Source organism: Marmota marmota, unplaced genomic scaffold, assembly GCF_001458135.2.
Source record: "Marmota marmota marmota unplaced genomic scaffold, marMar, whole genome shotgun sequence".
In the NCBI taxonomy this organism is placed as follows: domain Eukaryota; kingdom Metazoa; phylum Chordata; class Mammalia; order Rodentia; family Sciuridae; genus Marmota; species Marmota marmota.
In genome coordinates this window covers 317,596-325,582 of record NW_025999891.1, presented here as the reverse complement: position 1 = coordinate 325,582, position 7,987 = coordinate 317,596, and positions in this window count along the sequence as shown.

Here is a 7,987-nt window from a genome sequence, read left to right as displayed (position 1 = left end):
TAAATAATTCACCAATTTTTCTGAAGGGGCTTCCACTTAAAAATTAATTAAATCTGTAAATAATTTAATCAGCACTTCTCAGTGTTTCTTATAGTAATATGTGAATTATATGCTAGGCATGAGCAATGAAGGTCTATTTATCTCTGTCATATCTAATCTGGATGTACATTATCATCTCTACATCTAAAGCACTTTGGGATTGTCTTTTAAGATATCTTTCCTTATCTTCATCTAGAATTCCTATACTTCTGATTTCAAAGGGTTCTATAAACCTGGAGTCTCAGAGACTATATTTATCTTATATGATACAGCAATGTAAGATTTTAGAGGTTGGGCTCTGAGCAACATGGCACACAAAGCTGATATTAACAGGTTCCATTATTAATAAAATACATAGAAAGTTTAGTAAAATGTGAACAAAAACCCCCCACCAAAAACATAGCCAAATATAAAAGAAAGAGATGGGCATACCTGGTTGAGAGGCAAAAAGAAAATTTAGAACAAGAAATGAAAGGCATAGTCAATGCTGTAGTGGCCCCTTGGGGTTTGTGATAAGGAATTAAGTGGGTCCTCAGGGCTGGGACTTGGGATGTTTGTACCATTTGGTTGAGTAGATGTGGCCACAGAGCCACATAAAACATGGAGATTAGTAGTCTGTATAAAATGCTTGAAGATTAGCCTATTTGTAAAAGGAACACTAGAAAGAATTTGCTGTCATGATTTTAAACAAAAGATATTATTCTAATTGGGGGGCAAGGGATAAATGGAGGAACTGTGATTGGGCAAAGGGGAGCAAAAATAGGGGACGGGTCATGGGGGCAGGAAAGATGGTAGAATGAGATGGACATCGTTACCCTAGGTACATGTGTGACTGCACATATGGTGTGATGCTACATCGTGTACAACTAGAGAAATGAAAAGTTGTGCTGCAATTATGTACAATGAATCAAAATGCATTGTGCTGTCATATATACCTAATTAGAACAAATAAATTAATTTTAAAAAGATATTATTCATAGAAAAATGTGATCATCTACAAATAAATCCATGGAATCTATGGATGAACAAAGAGATTTCAATAATTTTCTTAGTTATAAACCATTATGTAGAAAAATTGATGCTATATTTATGTAAATTAGAAAATATTATTTCAAAGAGATTCTACATTAAAAATAGTTGTAGAAAATTTTGAGGCCTCTAGAAATAATTCTAATGAAAGAGGTCCAAAACAGTTTTTAATCTCAATAAATTTTCATAAACTTTAATGAAAGAAAAAAAAAGAAATTTGGGGCTATAGAGAATGTTCATGGAAAGTCTCACTGTATAAACCTCAGTTCTTTTCCAGGTAATCTCTGAATTCAATGAAATCCCAGTGCAAATACCACAGGGTTTCCTTTACACATAAAATTTAACAAACTGTTCCAAACTAAAACAATTTGTGGAAGGACTACAAGGAAGAAGGAATCAGCAAACCATGAGCCCACATGTAGGAAAGCTGAAATTCATACACCTTCCACCCAATAATTATCTTTCTAACTAGCCCTAGAGAAACCCAAGCACATGGCCTCAAGAAGACATGCATGAGATGCGTCTTATCATATAGGAAAATTAGAAATGGCCCATTCAGTGAGGGATGGATAAGGAAATCGTGCTATGTTCTTATTAATGAATTCCTTTCAACTGTTTTTAAAAAATAAATTCACATAGATAAATCAGACACAAATAATGTAGTGAGAAAAAGCAAGTTGCTGGAACATATATGGCACATCAGAAAATACATGTACATGTTAATCTAAAGTAATATACCTAGAATGTAGCAGGAATATAAGTCCTGAATGGAAGTATCTTACCAATGGTAGAAGAGTGGTATCTGTAATATTTATTTTAAAAAATTGGAGGAAATATGAAATGTTCTCTTTATTCTATACAAGTTTTTGTTATGTTATTCTCTGTGCTACTCTGGTATTTTAGCAATATCATAACTAATACATTCAATTCTAAATAGAGATTTCAAATGTTTGGTGATAATTTGGTTTAGAGTGTAGCCATGATACTGCTAGTGGATCAAGTCCGTTTTTTTTTTTTTTTTTTTTTTCCTGTACTAGAGATTGAACCAACAAGGGACATTCCACCACGGAGCTACATTCCCAGGCTTTTTAATATTTTAAAATTTTGAGATAGTATCTCATTAAGTTGCCAACTCCAGACTGAAACTTGCAATCTCCTGCCTCAATCTTCAGAGTCACTGGGATTGCAGGTGTACAGTATCATGCCTGGCTTAAGCACATGTTTCACTAAATGTAGGAGATGGAGAGAGGTTTCCTTTTGAATGAGCTAAGAACAAAAAAGGGGGTACATTGGGAAGGAGATCCAGGATTCATACATCAAGCTATGTAAGGGAGAAAAAAACAGCAGTATTTTCAGTATCTACATTAATACCAGCTCTTTCATTAACTGGCAAACATATTTTAGCCTCTTCCGTCATTCAATGAATCATCCTCAGTCCTATAACTCTTTCTAACTCCCACTCCTTTTCTTATCTCTGTTCTTCCTTTATGAATTGGTCTTGCCTATAGAGATATCTATCTGTTGGAATAAAAATATAATACACAAATATGTTTGTGTCCATTTCTTTAAAATCACTCATGTCTATGCATCAATACATAGATGAAGTCCAAACTTCTTATGGAGATAACCTCAAGTACCAAAAAAATTCAGACAGTGGAGGAAGACTCCAGGTAAACAAAATTGTTGTATATCTTTCTCAGAGCTGAGGGAACAGAAAAGGACAGGGATGGGGGAAGACATCAGCCTGGAAAACAAGTTGATTTTATTTTGTGTAGGATTTTCATCTCATGCAAGGTCTTTATGCTTTATTCATTAAGTACTAAGAATTAGAGGATGTTTGTGGGTTTCACTAACCATTTTTGGTTTGTTCAGTGTAAACATGTGTTTGAATGAATATATTAATTTATCAGTGAAGTTGGAAACACTTTGACTGACAATCCAGTGTAAGGACAACCTTAAAGTGTTAAGAAATATAAAAAGGTGGGGGGTGAGTTTAAGAATGTAAGAAAGAGAGGCACCAGATAGAAGAAGTGGTTGTAATAAGTGCAGGAGTAAAGAAACAGGGAAAGAGGATCTGAGCACAGGATGGTCTTCAGGATGGAAAGCCAAAGAGTATGATATTCGAGTGTGGTCACAGGGAGAGAGGATTTCTGTGGAAACCATGGAGAAAGAGATGTAATGACCCTTATGCTACCAGGGAGAGGAGCCAGAGGTGTATCCACATGAATGCTAGAGGCAGCCAGGGCTTTTGAGTTCAATGGAAGGAAGTCAAAGTCTCAAACACTGCTGACACTAATATCCACTTCCTGGGACATGTTTGTGCTCTGAGAATCAGTGACATGAGTGTAATGGTGCTGAGGACAATTGTTTAGGGACAAAGAGGCCAAGTGCTTCCCTTGTTTTGGGGGGCAACAGAGATGGTCAAGGAGGCATCCTTCATGTGCTTTAGATTCTCACCTGTGCTTTGACAAGGAGACACCACCACCTTGTGAAGGGCCCTTTCCGAGATGCTGCTGAGTGTGGGAGTGGATGGTGTCTCCTCTCTAAGGCCATGCAGGTGTGTGAGTATGCATGCACACAGCACAAGCCACACAGACTATGACTTCAGGAGACAGATAGGACCTAAGATCTAGATAACCTGTCTTGCCTACCTCATCCTGATCCTGTGTTCATGGACGGGAGCCCTGGAGAAGTGAGGTCAGTGGGGAGGATACCATCTCTGTTTTATATCACATCTTGGGAACTTTAGGATCTGGACTCAGGGTGAGGTTTGTACCCTGGTTTAACTACTGCAACTCAATGTGACTTTTGGCCATTTACTTCACCTGGTAAATAATATCTTATAAAATGGCATAATAATTCAACTTACCTTGTGGGGGCTTTTCAAGGGTCAAGGAAAGGAATGCTTGTGATGAAGATGCTGGCGATTACTGCTTAATGTTGGTGTTATAAACCATCTGTAATGTCCTCAGCCCTCACCTGTGGAGTCAGCTTGGATGTTGTCAAGAAATGTCCTTGCCAGATAGGACTGTCACTGCTTTTCCACAGTGGGAAGTTTGCAGGCATCTGGTAACCATCAGCTAGTCTTCCTTTTGGAGTTCAAGCTGGCCTGGGTCTCTGTGAGTGAGGTAGAGAAGACAGGTCCAGGATGGTTTGGAAAGAGGCACTCTTAGTTGACCTATGGAATAGATGGGATGGCAGGAACTGTTCAGAATGGAGCATGAGAATGAGAGATCTAGTTTCCAATTCAAAAAAGCTGGGTAGGCCTTAGGAGAAAGGTGGTTAGGAATGAGCCATCAGGTTATAAGTCTCCTAAACCATGACTCTCTTGTGTCTTCATTCAGGTCAAAGAGTAATTGTTGGGACTCATTGACACTCCTCGAGTGGGTCCCTGAGGGGATATAATGGCTCCCAACAGTAATCTTCCCCAGAAGGTAGGATGGGTAAAAAGACTTCTTGGAGACTGTGTCTCCAGGGTCTGAGCTGTGGGCTGACCTATTCCACCTTCTTTGTGATCTCTCCTCTGTTGTTTAGCTTACTCTTGAAACCCCCTCTTGGGAGTTGCAAGGACTATGGTTCAGTTGAGCTTCTGGTATTTCTTCCTTCCTATTCTGTTAAGTGTGACAAAGAAAAAGAATTGTACTTCATTTTTTCCATTGGATTTGACTTGGAGAGTTTTAGGGTGCAAGGTATACTCTTTAATATAGCATGCAGAGAGTTGGTCTCCACATTTTCTAGGTACTTAAGAGATGAAAAGGATCTAGATGTCATGTAGTCCACTTTATGCATATGTCATCTTTAGAATAGCTCTGAATAGTGGTTATTGTCCCACGATTTAGCACTTCCTATGGTAGTGAGCCACTATCTTCTGTAGAGGGTAATGGTGATTATAAGCCTTGAAAGCATGACTGTTGACTCTGCAATTTAGTAAATATAACTGACCTTAAGCCATTATTTATAGAAATAATAATGATAATGAGAACAACATTGTCATAATAATGATTGAATGCATTAGTAGCTGGAAAAATTCTTTTTTATTTCAAAAAAATTTATATTTAGAATACAAAGTTATTCAATATATACAATATAGACACATTCTTCATACAAAGAAAATTATTCAAAAGCCTAAGACCAAAAATCTTGAAAACAAATGAGTCTTAGTTTTTGTTCTTAGAATGTTCTGGGTACAAGATACCTTGTATAATTATCTAATCTACAACTTCACCTGTAAGCTAAAACTGCTTCTGTGAGAAAGAAGTTCCTTTTAAAAATCTGTTATTTTTAGATATACATGACACTAGAGTGTATTTTGACATATCATACATACATGGAGAATAACTTCTTATTCTTGTAGTTGTACACGACTTTAAGTTACACTGTTCATATATGAACATAGGAAAGTTATGTCTGGTTCATTCTACTGTCTTTTGTATTCCCATCCCACCTCCTTTACCTTCATTCCCCTTTGTCTAATCCAATGAACTTCTATTCTTCCCTCCCCTCTCCTTGTAACAGAGAGAGCATTCAGCTTTTGTTTTTTTTTGGCATTGCCTTATTTTACTTAGCACGATAGTCTCCAGTTCCATCCATTCATCAGCAAATGCCATAATTTTATTCACTTTATGGACAAGTAATATTCCACTGGGTATATGTACCACATTTCCTTTATTCATTCCTATGTTGAGGGGTACGTAAGCTGGTTCCATAGTTTAGCTATTGTGAATTGTGTTGCTATAAACATTGATGTAGTAAGCTGTTTTTAAGTCCTTTGGGTATAGGCCAACAAGTGGGATAACTGTGCCAAATGGTGGTTCCATTCCAAATTTTCTGTGGAATCTTCTTTGCAGAGTGCTTTCACCAATTTCTAGTCCCACCAACAATGTATGAGTCTTTCACCTCTTTTTTCAGATTTATTCTAAAATATTTTATGTTACTTTTTTTGGCTATTGTGAATGGGATAGTTTTCTTAATTTCTCTTTCATATGATCTATCACTGATATACAGGCATGCAATTAATATATCAGGGTGAATTTTATATCCTGATACTTTGCTGAATTCATTTATGAGTTCTAGAAATTTTCTGGTGCAGTTTTTTTTGGGTCTTCTAAATGTAGAATCAAGTTGTCAGCAAATACGGATAGTTGGAGTTCTTCTTTTCCTATTTGTATCCCCTTAATTTCTTTCTTTTCTCTAATTTCTCTAGTTAGAGTTTCAAGGACTATGTTGAATAGAAGTGGTGAATGTGGGCATTCTTGTCTTGCTTCAGTTTTTAGAGGGAATGCTTTCTTCATTTAGGATGATGTTGGCTTTGGGTTTAACATATATGGCTTTTATAATGTTGAGGTGTGTTCATACTATCCTAAGTTTTTCTAGTGTTTTGAACATGAATGGATATTCTATTTTGTCCAATGCATTTTCTGTGTCTATTGAGATAATCATGTGATTCTTGTCTTTAAGTCTGTTGATGTGAAGAATTATGTCTATTGATTTCTGTATGCTGAACCAACATTACATCCCTGGGATGAATCCCACTTGATCATGAGACTACACTATCTTTTTAAAATGTTTTGAATGCAATTTGCCAGTATTTTATTAAGAATTTTTGCATCTATGTTCATTGGGGATATTGGTCTGAAGTTTTAGTTTCTTGTTGTGTCTTTGTCTGGTTTTGGTATTAAGAATGAGTTTGGAAGGGTTCTTCCTTTTCTATTTCAAGGAATATTTTAAGGAGGGTTAGTATTAGTTCTTCTTTGAATGTCTGGTAACCATGGCTGAGAATCTGTCTTCTCTTGGTCTTTTATTTGTTAGTAGGTTTTTGATGGCATCTTTAATATCATTGCTTGAAATTGATCTTTTAAAATTTTACATATCCTCCTTCTTCAATTTGGGTAGGTTATGTATCTCTAGAAATTTGTTGATGTCTTAAAGATTTTCTCTTTTATTAGAGTGTAAAACTTCAAATTAGTTTCTGATTATCATTTGTATTTCAATAGTGCCCATTGTGACATTTCCTTTTAATTACAAATTTTAGTAATTTGAATTTTCTCTTTTTCTTCATTAGCTTGGCTAAGGGTTTATCAATTTTATTTTTTTGTTTTGTTTTGTTGATTTTTAAAATTTTATTTATTTCAATTTCATTGATTTCAGCTCTGATTTTAATTATTTCCTGTATTGTACTGCTTTTGGTGTTGATTTGTTCTTTGTCTAGGGCTTTGAGATATAATGTTAGGTTATTTATTTGGTGACTTACTATTCTTTTAATGAATGAGCTCAATGCGATGAACTCTCCCCTTAGAACTGCCTTTATAATGTCCTAGAGTGTGGTGAGCCGCTTCTGCCGTTTATGCAAATTATGGTCGCCATTACAAGATGGCGCTGGCTCCGCTGTGGTCTGTGACAAACAACTCCTTATTTGGGAGAGTTGGCGCATGACTTTTCATCACCCTATGAGAAAGCTCCACGTGGCTGCTTTGCATTGGGGCTTGAGATGCTTTATTAAGGCTGGGAGGGGCATCCGAGGGGTGAGAAGAATCCGGGAGAGAGAAGAAGAACTATCAGGGGCCTGAATAAAACTGCTGAAAGAAGATTCTTGAGTTGCGTCTTTCTTGCGGGCAAGAAGTCGCGACAAGTGGTGCCGAAACCCGGGAGTCAGAACTTTCAGCAGTCAGGGGTGGTGCACCGTAGTCCCAGGTGAGTGGGATCCACAATCAAAGCGGAATCAGTCCCAAGTAAGTGGGATCCGCGACCAAAGCGGGGCAGCAACTGCATTGTGTACTTTCGCTTTTACTTTCGCTTTTGTTTTCTGTGTTTCTTTTGTTGTGTCATTTTGTTTTTGTTTTCTGTGCCTCTTTTGTTGTTGTGTCATGGGTGCCGCACCTTCCAGTCCGCTTCTTCTGGCCCTAGATGGCCTGTTACGTTC